This window comes from Humulus lupulus, chromosome 4 (genome assembly GCF_963169125.1).
Source record: "Humulus lupulus chromosome 4, drHumLupu1.1, whole genome shotgun sequence".
NCBI lineage: Eukaryota > Viridiplantae > Streptophyta > Magnoliopsida > Rosales > Cannabaceae > Humulus > Humulus lupulus.
In genome coordinates, this window is record NC_084796.1 from 39,486,899 (window position 1) to 39,499,494 (window position 12,596).

Below are 12,596 nucleotides of genomic sequence, written 5' to 3' on the forward strand. Positions count from 1 at the left end.
TCTGCTTCTTATTTTAGCTAAAATCAATTAATTTAATACTTTATCTTTTACAAATTTGAATTTCTTTTTTTATTAAATAATACAAAAAAATAAATTTAATTGAAAAATTATTAAAAAAAATTAGAGAGCTCTCTACCCTTAGCAAGTCCTTTTACGTCTCTCTACTTTCTGTTTTGGAAAGTGAATATATGAAATAATTGGAGTGCTATTTTTCATATTTCACTCAGTATAGCTTAAAAAAAAAACTATTTTAGAGAACTCCTTTGAGATGCTAGGGTTCTCTAAAATAATAACAAGTCTATTCCCTTGAAAACTTTTTAAAAGAAGTAATTCTATTATATTCAGAAATTCTATTCATAAAAAATGACTTTGAAAGTATTTATAAAAAAATATTCTACAAGTGTTATACTTTTAAGGTGGTTTGGAGAATCTTGATACGGGATGAGGGAAACCATTATAATTATAGTAGAAGTATTGATTAATGCTCAAAAGTATCATTTTATTAGTTTTAAAGTTTAAAATTAATTAATTTTTAATTAATATTTTAATAAATTTATTGTAATATATTTTATATTTGAAAATATTAATATTAATTTAATTTGTGTTTAATTTTCAGAAAATAAAATTTATTTTGCACAAAGAAAAAGAAAGAAGAAAGAATGAATGATAAATGATGAAAAAGTTACATTTTTAAAGGAAACTAGGCCCAAAATGAGCTCAAACGAGCCTAGCCCCAAATCTGCCATGTTTCCCTGCCTGATACGCTGGAGCCGAGCCGAGCCGCGCCGCGCCGCCTGACGCCACCTGCAGCACTGCCAGCCTTCCTGCCAGCCAAGCAAGGGATGTCACGTCGCCCACGCAAGCTGCCTTTTTTCTCCCTACCCAGCCCAGCTGTGCCATGTGTCCTCCTCTGATTGGTTGCAGTTGGGTCAACACTTCGAGATGCCACCAACCCATTTTGTGTGCTCTTTTGGCCTTGGACCTCCCATTTTGAGCTTTAAAGTTCACATTTTTTTTGAGTTTTTTAGAAAAATGGCAAAATGACCATTCACCAAAATAGCTAGGTTAATATTAATAATAAGATTTAATTTTTCAAAATCTTATTTTAATATTAATATTTCAAATTTATTGTGTAAACCTCATTTTTTTGTTTAATTTCCTTTTAGTCATTTTCTCCATCTATAAATAGGGACTCTTCATTTCACATTAGGTATGTAATTTTGATAGTAAATAAACTATAGCAAAATTTCTACTCACTTTCTTCTCATATTTTCTTCTTAGAATTTTGTGAGAATCATGAGCATAATGACATAATCTTCCTAGGAAGGTTAGGGATGATTCTATATGCTAGTGATGTTATTTTGCTACTTTGATTTACTATGTTCTTAATATAATGCATTTGAGTTGTTTATGCTCTTTCATCCTCACATTTATTTTTGTTATCTTTATTTACTTGTGCTAATAGTATATAGGATTAGTCATGCTCTTTCTATATGCTTCTAATTAGTAAAAGTAATATTGATACATAATTTTATGTCCAATCTTCTATTGCATTATTGCCCTTGGGTATTTTGTCCTTTTTAGAGTTTTCATAAGATTAACACCGTGCTTCTAAACTAAAGAACTCTATAACTCAAATTGACTTTTGTTAGAAAAAAAATATGGACTTTAGAGTTAGATTTTCCAAGTAAATGTTGGGATGTGAACTATTTACTTGTGTATTTTTGTAAATCAAGTAATTAAGTAACCAAACAAAGCATATGGATGATTTTTTAAACCTTTCTATTTTCTCAAACTCTTGATTACACCTTAATTTTATTTCACTTGTCTCATTTTATCATTTCATAAAAAAGACAACACCTAAATTTCAAATCTCTTTCATTTACATTTTTATTTATTTCATGTTACATTTTAATAATATATATTTTGGTTTTAAGTTACCTCCTTGTGAATCGACCGCCCGATTTTACTACAACTACCACTTAGTGGTTGTCATGATTTAGGCGTTAAACAAATTTTGGCGTCATTGTCGGGGAGGTATTTCTACTTGACTGGCAGGGCGGTTCAGATTTTTCCCTTTGGCGTCATGATCGGACCCCATCATCTTCCCGACCAGGGGGGTTACTCCTGCTTCTGTCCGGTCCCCAAGAATTGGCTCTGTCAATGGTCCTCCGACCAGCATTATTATTTCTTGATCCCTGGGTGGCTGCTTGTGCCGCGGCTTGAGCATTGTCTTGGGCCAATTGGGTAGCCGCTTCTAGAGCAAGTGCTGCTTCACGATGTCTCCGGTCGACTTCCTCCTGTCGTTGTCTGAGCTATTCTCTTCTGGCCTCCATATCGCGCCTTTGCTGCTCTAACGCTGCTCTCTGCCTGGCCATCTCTTCAGCGAAAGACTCCTGCCAAGCATTGAATTTAATCATCTCCTCTTGGAAAGCGCCTATTGCTTCCTGGAGTTGTTCAACTTTTGGATTGGTCTCCTCGAGCGAGACCCTGGGCTCAATCTCTGGGTTCTGCGGTCCAGGACCTTCTGATCTAGCAGGCTCTTTTGACGTGCCTGACTTTTTGGATGCCACATTGGTATTCTTGGGCGCCATCTTGATATGATAGTCATGTGTTTCTTCTCTTCAGGCTCTCAATGAAATCACCAAAATGTTGACCACGATTTTGGCCAACGACAAGTAGACGTCAAAACTACAATAAACCTTCAAGAGAAAAATACGACACTGATAATTTTATAGTGGTTCAGTCCCAATTTATTGGTAATAGCCTAATCCACTTGGAATTGTGATATATATATATATATCCTACACTTAAGATCAGATTAACTTGAGTCAACTGAGTTTCTTAAGTGTAAGTAGAAAAATACATAGTTTCTCTCTCTAAACTCTCTCAAAAAATGCCCCAAGAATACCCCAAGTAACAGTCCCAAAGTCTCCAAACTAGAGAGTTTCTCTCAGTCTAAAAAGATCAGATCCCCCAAAATGATGCCATGAGCCATTTATTTATAGACTCATGGATCGTACATCAGATATCTCCCTTTGACCGGGTCCTTGGTTCTTCCAACAGACTTTAATTAATAAAATATAAATGAATTTAAATTACAATAATATAGTTATTATTCCAGGATATCTGAGAGATTCCCGCGGCAGTTGAGAATGATTCGAGTTGAAGCTATTACTGAGGCTTTACTGAAGTAGACGGTAACTTCTGAGATTCTGATCCGGGGACCAACCAAATCCATCCCCGAAGTGACTGGTCGGCTAGGACAACTCACCGGTTGTCATAAGCAAAAGCACTCCTCTAGCACACCTCTGGTCTAACATGACACATCTCTGGTCTAGCATGATACTTCTCTGGTCTAGCATGACACATTTCTGGTCTAGCAAAACACTTGACTGGTCTATCAAAACAAATAACTGGTCGGCCAAAAGATTTTACTGGTCGGCCAAAAGATTTTACTGATCAGTCAAAAGTCTTTACCGGTCGGACAAAAATTTTACCTGGTCGATCAAATCACTTCCAAACCAGATAAATAATTTTCATGACCAGTAATATCACAACTCTAAAGAGCCAATACATTTATTGACTATTAATGTGCCATTTGCTGACTATGCATTGCCACTTGTCACTTCTGATTGCCACGTCATCGAACTGAAATTTTGGGGATAACACATGTATTAGACTTTAAACATGGCATGATTCAACTCTTTCCCACATTTAGTGGAATGGAAAATGAAAGCTCATGCGTGCATATTAGAGAATTCGAGGAGGTAGTAGCCACATTCTATAACCGAGCCGAAAATGTTGATTTTGTGCGACTAAAATTCTTCCCTTTCTCCTTGAAGGACAAAGCCAAAAGTTGGTTATACTGTTTGAGACCTAGATCTATTAGAACATGGGAGGAAATGACCAAATATTTCTTTCTAAAACACTTCCCTAGCCATAAGACCAACAGCCTAAAACGACAGATTTCCACATTTTCCCAAAATGACAATGAAACGTTCTATCAAGTTTGGGAAAGATTCAAAGATCTATTGAATCAGTGCCCGCACCATGGCTATGAGAACTAGCGTTTGTTCAGTTGCCTCTATGAAGGCCTCATGAGTCATGAGCGTTAGTTTGTAGAAATGCTATGCAATGGTGAATTCCTCGAAAAAGAGCGAGAGGATGCTCTTGAATATCTCGAAGAAACTGCAAAAAAATCTCACACTTGGATTGGTCCAAGTACTATTGATAGTACCAACCAACATAAACCATCTGCGATCTATCAACTTCGAGAAGAGGATAGTGTTAAGGCTCAACTCGAAGCTTTGAAAAAGAAGTTTGAGGTCTTAATGACGAAAAATGGCTAAAAAGCACACATTTTTGCTCAAGCGGAATCGCAAGAACCTTGCTTTGTTTGTGGAGGGACTAAGCACTTAGCTAAGGACTGCTTAGATTTTAAAGAAATGAGGGGGTTTATGATGAGCAATGCATTGCCTTATGGGCATATAGCAAGCAATTCTCGCATACGTACAACCCTGGTTGGAGAAACCACCCAAATTTCAATTGGAGAGATTCCAACCAAGCTCAATCATCTGGAAGCCAATTGAGAAATGAGCAACAAGTTCAACCATCAAAGGTGTATTCTGCACCTCAATACAATACTCATCCACAATGAAATTCTCTCGAGAATACCCTTCATGCATTCATGGAGGAACAATCCAAATTAAATCGCCAAATGATTGAAGAAATCAAGGAAATGAAATGTCAATTCTCAAAATTGACTGAATCCTTGGCCATTCCGGGAAAAGGCAAACTTCCTTCCCAACCGAAATTCAATGTGTAAGGCCATTACTGTAATGCTCCAAATTTCATAATAAAGTTTAGGACCTTGATTAGGAGGCCGGGAGGGCCATAATTGATTTATTGTGTTATTAAATGATTATATGCATGTTTAGGTGTATTAAATATGCATGGGAACCCATTTCTGAGTAATTGGGTGATTTTCATATTTTGGCCATTTCGGACATATTTGGTATATATGTGATATGTGTATGGTGCTTTATTATTGTTTGGTTATGCTAGGGTTACTCAGCACAAGACGATCCTAGGAGGTAATCTAGTGGGAAAGTCACAATGGGATTTAAGCTTGACTTGGAATAAGTCAAGGGGTATTTAGAGCATTACTGGGTTATTGGGTAATGGGAATTAATATTTGGTGATAAATTGGGAGTTAGTAAGATCAGGGGGAAATTCTGGAGGTTTTGACTATTTTGTCCCCGAGAGTGTTTTCGCGACCCCGAGCATTAGGATTTGGTTGAGGCTACTTAAGCTTGAAGTAACCTTTTAAGAAATAAAGAGAATGTTCTGTACGCTCTCTCTCCCTCAAAGTTCCATTTTCGTCTCCCCGATCGCATTTTCGAAGGTAACTTGAGTTCTAGGACTCGGACTCAAGCGAGGATCAAGGCATAGCGATCCTAGGGAAGATTAGAAGCTTATTAGCCAAAGGATTTAGTTGGAAACAACTCAATTGGAGGTAATTCAAGTTTTAAGTTTTTAAAGTTTTTAAGCTTGTATTAGACTTTATGTTTTGATGAGATTTTCTTATAATTGATGCTTGGATTTTATGGGTTTTGGATCATGGGGATGTTTGGGAACTTTGGTTTTTGGATTTGGGGGTGTTTAGGTATGTTTTTGGGAGGTTTTAAAAGGTTGAAAATGGAGAAAAATTTCTGGCCCGAAGTTGGGCCGCGGCCCTAGCTCGAAGAGGCAGGAGGAGGGCTTTGGCCTTGCTAGGCACCGCGGCCCTGGGTATAGGGCGTCGCGGCCCTTGCTCCTGGTGAGGCTAGGGGCACAACTCAAGGTACTAGGGCTGCAGCCCTTGGGTAGGTTTGAGCTCGTTTGAGTGTTTTGACCTCGGGAACTTGGTTTTAGGCCTCAGGATCATTCCTACTACCCGGATTGGAGGGGTTTGATGTCTTGGAGGCTAGGTTTTGGTTCCGGGATTGGTTTTAGAACTTGAACTCATTTGATCACCATTTGTGGTTGTGACTAGGTTATCACTAGAGGCTTGGAATCAGGATCGTGCTTGTGGCTCATTTGTTGGTAACCTGTGCTTGGATCAATGGTAAGAAAACTGCACCCCATATGTGACATGCATGGTTATTCTTGATGCATCTTGGATGTTTAAATGTAAACATTGATAGCATATTGAATTCTTAGCAATCTTGCTCATTTTCATATGGTTATTATTGAGGAATGCTGGATGATTAAGTGCGATGCACGTGATGCACGAGAAACATGTGATTAGGGCATGCCATGAATATTGACTATGAGATTGATCAGAGCATGAGTCTCTCTGTTTGTGCATGATCATAATTGTGCTAGAAACTGTTAAGTAAGCATGCTGAATGCCCTACGTTTGAATATTCAGCATACGACATATGTTTGGTAGCATTTCTTACTTGTGCATGGCACTGACTAATTAGTCAGAATTGGCAAAGGTGTCACTATCAACTGTGAAGCTGTGACTCATTAGTCAAGTTCGACAGTGGTACTGGGCACTGGCCACACAGTGCTGACTCATAAGTTAGGACGGCCTTAGCGTCTTCAACGCAAGCCAATAAAGATTAGGTCTAATTGACATATGCATTAGATGACTCAACAAGAGCATTAATGTCGGACCGACCTCAAGTTCAATGAAAACTAAAAGTGCTTGTGTGACTTACCCATCAGTCACTCATCTGTTTAAGCTAGTGACTTACCCAGTAGTCACTCATCTGTTTAAGCTAGTGACTTACCCAGCGGTCACTCATCTATTTAAGCTAGTGACTACCCATCAGTCACTCATCTGTTTAAGCTAGTGACTACCCATCAGTCACTCATCTGATTAGAGCTATTGCAGGAAAGCCCAGGTAACGGTTTCCTTACACAGCTATGGGCACGAGGCCCCATAGTGGCTTGCTTGTCAGTCACTCAGTATGGTTAACAGAACCTCCAAGTGACATTCACTCATTTGTTCAGAGCTATCAGCTCTGTATGATCATTCTGATCATCATTTGCATGGCTTTGGGTGTTGAGCCCCGTAGTGACTTGCTTGTTGGTCACTCAGTATGGTTTACTAAAACCTCAAGTGTTGAAACACTCATCTGATTAGGATTGACTTGATAGTCCTCCAATCAGGAGGGCAGGATTTCTTATCCTTGATTCCCCAACATTGTTTGAATTTATTTGCATGCTTGAATTAAGCTATGTTTGCTAGGCATGCCAAATATGATTTGATGTCATGATATGACTATTCATGAGCATGTTGAGTTTTCTTACTGGGCTTCGACTCACGGGTGCTATGTGGTGCAGGTAAAGGCAAAAGAAAGCTGGACCATCCTTGAGTTGCAGAGCTTTGGTGACGACGTGTACATATGCAGCTGCTCAACCGCCACGGCCAAGGTTTGAAGGAGAGGAACTAGGGTTAAACCCTGTTTTGCTGCTTAGATCGGCTGGTTGTAAATATTTTGTTGTAATAAACCTTTAAATTATATATTTGGGATCCCAATGTATACAGTAAACGTTCTAGTGAAACGCTATATCTTAACCAAAAATTTTAATCCCTAAACCGCTAATCATACTTAGTTACACGTTTATGGCCAAATGATTCGATTAGCGAGTTTAGCACATTTGCAATGTGCACCGTAACGGTCCCTGGAGTTTAGGGCGTTACAATTTGGTATCAGGGCCTTTCAAGGTTTATGGGTTTCTTGAAGACAAGCTGGACATGTACACTCGTCACTGAAGATATCTTCACTCAAGAAATGGTAACTATTTCAGTAGTTATGTGCTTAACTGCTTAAATAGAATGTAAATGCTTTACCTGCACATTTTATTAGGGTGCATGAGAGTCTGATAGAGCCTGTCTCTTGACTATATGATTATATGATCCGTGATTATGTATATGATTACCTGCTCCATGAATATATAATTGTAATATTTGCATGCTGGAGTTGGAAGCATGGTGTGAATGTTGGAAGAGCAGGGATTATGATTGATGCATGAATACCAAGGATTCAAATAGCAGGTTTATAGCCAAGGTAGGTAATGAGGCCTGGTGGTGGTTATATAAAGGCTGGGAGTTTCAGCCAGGGGTTGAGTTCTTCATCTGCCCCTCAGAGTTTTCGACAGATGATCACAGATTTGCAATCAAGATTGCAGAGGCATGAGGAAGAGATCATGTGTTTGAAGCAACAGCGGAATCTGTTGGGGAGCACTTCTTCCTCGGTTATGCCAGGAGTGGCATCAGCTTTGGCTTAGCCTAGGGTTGAGAACAGATGGGAATTTCTCTGTGGAAGATTCCGGGAATATTACCCTCCAGTCTTCGAGGGAGGCCTAGATCCATTCGGTGCTGAGCAATGGATGGCCATGATCAGTTTTATTCTTGACAATATGGGACTGGTAGGTCACGATAGGGTGGCTTGTGCGACATATGTACTGCGAGATGATGCCCGGACGTGGTGGGAAGTAGTATCCCAGACATGATGCACATCTGTGATGGACTGGAAAGAGTTTAGGCAGTTGTTCAAGGAAAGATATTACTGTGACGCAGCTAAGACCGCTAAGATGAATGAGTTTCTGAATCTCGTTCATGGTAATGCAATAGTAATCGAGTATGTTAATAAATTTGATGGGTTGGCCAAGTTTTCTTTAGACATGGTACCCACAGATGTAGTTTGGAAGGAAAGGTTTGTTCAAGGATTAAATCCTGGAATAGCTCAGGGTATTAGAGTTGCCCCAGTGCATGAAATCTCTACCTATGCTCGGGTTTTAGAGAAGGCTCTTGCTGTTGAGAGCGTAAGAAATGTGAAGAAGGGTGCTAGGGAGCACGAGGCTCAGATAGTGGTATCTCCACTTATTGGAGCAAGCAAGAAGAAAAGCTGGAAGGCTTATCCAACATGCAGTCGGTGCAAGCAGCGTCACCTGGGAGATGCCGAGCAAAGGCATGTTTTGCATGAGATATGGTTGGGCATATCATGAAGAATTTCCCAAGGCTAAAAGAGGATGAACAAAAGGGGATGGACAGCTCAACTCCAGCTCGAGTGTTTATTCCGAGGTAGTCAGAGTCTGAGATGGAGACTAGTTCCTTAGGGGTGGCAGGTCAGTTTTCTAGTTCTAATTTCTTAGTTATGCTGATTGGTTTTGGTGCCATGTTGTTCCTTTGTTTATTGCATATATAGAAGCATAAGGATGACATGTAGATCACATGGTCATGTTGTGATGGGAAGATGATATTGTATTGGTGACTTAAGGAATAAGTGGGGTTGTGATAGAAAGGACTCCTCAGTGGTTTTGATAAAGCTAGTTATGACTGGCTTTGATTTGATCGGGGATATGGATTAGTTAAGTAAGTGTGGGGCAATTTTAAATGGAAAGGAAAGAATAGTATTTCTTGGGCTTGAGAGTGGAAAGCCTTGTGGCAGTTGGCACTGTGCATAGATTTAGTATGCTGATGACATCTGTATTGAGAGCTAGAGTTTTATGGCAGAGAGATGCATAAAACTCTTAGCTAGTGTGGTGGATACCACTTAGATTGTGCTAGCGGAGTCAGGACAGGTTGGGCTAGTCTGTGAGTTCCTGGATGTGTTTCCAGGGGATTTTCCATGGTTTCTTTTATGTGAAAAAAAAAGATAGAATGGTGATTGGATTAGTGTCAAGGATGGAATCAGATTTAAGCACTGCATTGAATAGCTCAGCAAAGTTGTAAGAATTAAAGGTTCAGCTAGTGAGTAAGATGGCATTCTCTAAGGTGGATCTTGGATCTGGTTAGGACCAGTTAGAGATCAGGGAGAAAGTTATTTAAAAGACTGTGTTTGTATCAGATAAGAGCACTAGGAGTGCTAAGTATGTCTTGAGAATTTGTCTAATGCCAAGTGTTTATGAATCAGATGAACAGAGCATTCAAAGGATTATTTGAATGGGATTTGTGATTGTCTTGGATGATGGTATTGTGGTATTTTCTCTGTGGAGATTTGCCAAGGTCAAGGAACGCCTTAGGGGCAGGAGTTTCCTTGGACGGACAGGATATTACATGTACTTTGGGAAAGAGTTATGAGTCTTCTTGCATATCAAAATCAGTTAGTAGGTGGTTATGACACCTCAATGACACAGAGAAAAAGATTGCTTATGCACCATGTTGGTTAAAGGATCTGACCAGAACTAGAGTAGAGATTCTGGTGGGCTAGGTGGTCAGTTTTATGTTTGAGGTTATTATTTTGGAAAGGATTAAAAAAAAGATGACTAAGTGAACCACAGATAGGAAAGATTGAGTGGGAAGTCTTAGCTGGATTAGCTAAGGGTTTTGCAGTATCAGGTATGGACTTATTGTGGTGTAAGGATTGGACTTGGGATCTGATGGACACTAAGATTAATTGGGAGAATCTAGATGAATCTCATGTTACTCTTTTAATTTCTTCGTTCAGGAATCATGGGAATGTGACAGGATACGAAAGCTTCATAGTGATGGCCTGAGATGGAGAAAGGCATAATGGAATGCGTGGTAAAGTTCTTAACCTATTAGCAGGTCAAGTCAGAGTATCAGAAATTGGTAAGGCCATTGTAGCCTTTGAGTATTTTATAATTGAAATAAGAAAGCATCGCGATGGGTTTCGCGGTGTGATTGCCCAGGTTAGTGGGCCAGTATGAGTTGGCATTGAGTCATTATGGACCAGCAATCCAAGAGAGTTTATTTTTTTCAGTAAGGATAAGTAACACAGCTGATTAGTATTCAGATCTTTTTGAGAGAGGAAGAGAATTATCCAGTGTTGAAAAGGTACCTTTTGAAAAAAGTTATGGTAGAGCGTGTTCGTCACCCATTCATTATAATGAGATGGGTGGGATGTTATAACTAGATCATGAGATGGTTCAAGGGACCATTGAGATTATTAGAGGTTGGAACTTCGATGCTTACTTCTCAGAGTGAATGGAAAAGTTTTACTGAATTGAAAAGCAGGAACATAGAGTTCCAGGTAGAAGATCATATCTTCCTTACAAGTATCATCATGGAAAGGGGTGATGAGTTAAGAGCATGTTGAGCCCTAGAGAAGTATAATAGATTGAGTCATGGATGGGACTGGTCAGGTTGACTTGATTCGATCTTGTATTTGGCACTGTCGGTTGTGAACAGTGTATTTTGTATTTACATGCTGAAGACATGGGTTAAAAGAAACTCATGAATTGGGTTATGAGAATCTGGGGATTTGAGGCTAAGTTATCTTGTAAGGAATAGCCAGTCTAGATATGAGATGAAAAGAATAAGATTCTGAGGAACAAAGTGTACCTTGAGTTAAGGTCATGTTACAGAAACAGTGAGGTCGAGGGAGTGACCTGGGAAACTAGAATCAGTTGTACGGAATTGATATTCCGGCAGTTCAGATAAATTTTGAGGATGAAATTTCTGTAAGGAGGGGATAGTTCTAATGCCCCAAATTTCCTAATAAGGTTTAGGACCTTGATTAGGAGGCCGGGAGGGTCATAATTGATTTATTATGTTAATAAATTATTATATGCATGTTTAGGTGTATTAAATATGCATGTGAACCCATTTCTGAGTAATTGGGTGATTTTCATATTTTGGACATTTCGGGCATATTTGGCATATATGTGATATGTGTGTGGTGCTTTATTATTGTTTGGTTATGCTAGGGTTACTCAGCACAAGACGATCCTAGGAGGTAAGCTAGTGGGAAAGTCACAACGGGATTTAAGCTTGACTTGGAATAAGTCTAGGGGTATTTAGAGCATTACTGGGTTATTGGGTAATGGGAATTAATATTTGGTGATAAATTGGGAGTTAGTAAGATCAAGGGGAAATTCTGGAGGTTTTGACTATTTTGTCCCCGGGAGTGTTTTCGAGACCTCGAGCATTAGGATTTGGTTGAGGCTACTTAAGCTTGAAGTAACCTTTTAAGAAATAAAAAGAACGTTCTGTACGCTCTATCTCCCTCAAAGTTCCATTTTCGTCTCTCGATCACATTTTCGAAGGTAACTTGAGTTCTAGGACTCAGATTCAAGCGAGGATCAAGGCATAGCGATCCTAGGGAAGATTAGAAGCTTATTAGCCGAAAGATTTAGTTGGAAACAACTCAATTGGAGGTAATTCAAGTTTTAAGTTTTAATTTTTTAAAGTTTTTAAGCTTGAATTGGACTTTGTGTTTTGATGAGTTTTTGTTAGAATTGAAGCTTGGGTTTTATGGGTTTTGGATCATGGGGATGTTTGGGAACTTTGATTTATGGATTTGGGGGTGTTTAGGTATATTTTTGGGAGGTTTTAAAAGGTTGAAAATGGAGAAAAATTGCTGGCCCGAATTTGGGCCGCGGCCCTAGCTCGAAGAGGCAGGAGGAGGGCTTTGGACTTGCTGGGCATCGCGGCCCTGGGTATAGGGCATCGCGGCCCTTGCTCCTGGTGAGACTAGGGGCCGCGGCTCAAGGTACTAGGGCTGCAGCCCTTGGGCAGGTTTGAGCTCGTTTGAGTGTTTTGACCTCGGGAACTTGGTTTTAGGCCTCGTGATCATACCTACTACCCGGATTGGTGGCGTTTGATGTCTTGGAGGCTAGGTTTTGGTTATGGG

General features: G+C 39.5%; 1 non-coding gene across 1 annotated transcript; it reads right to left on the reverse strand.

Annotated features, from left to right (window-relative positions):
• Positions 1–3,953: 3,953 nt before the first annotated feature.
• LOC133833592 (small nucleolar RNA R71) lies at positions 3,954–4,059 on the reverse strand. Its single transcript, XR_009892964.1, has one exon. It is a non-coding gene; the product is annotated as a small nucleolar RNA R71 (small nucleolar RNA).
• Positions 4,060–12,596: the final 8,537 nt, after the last annotated feature.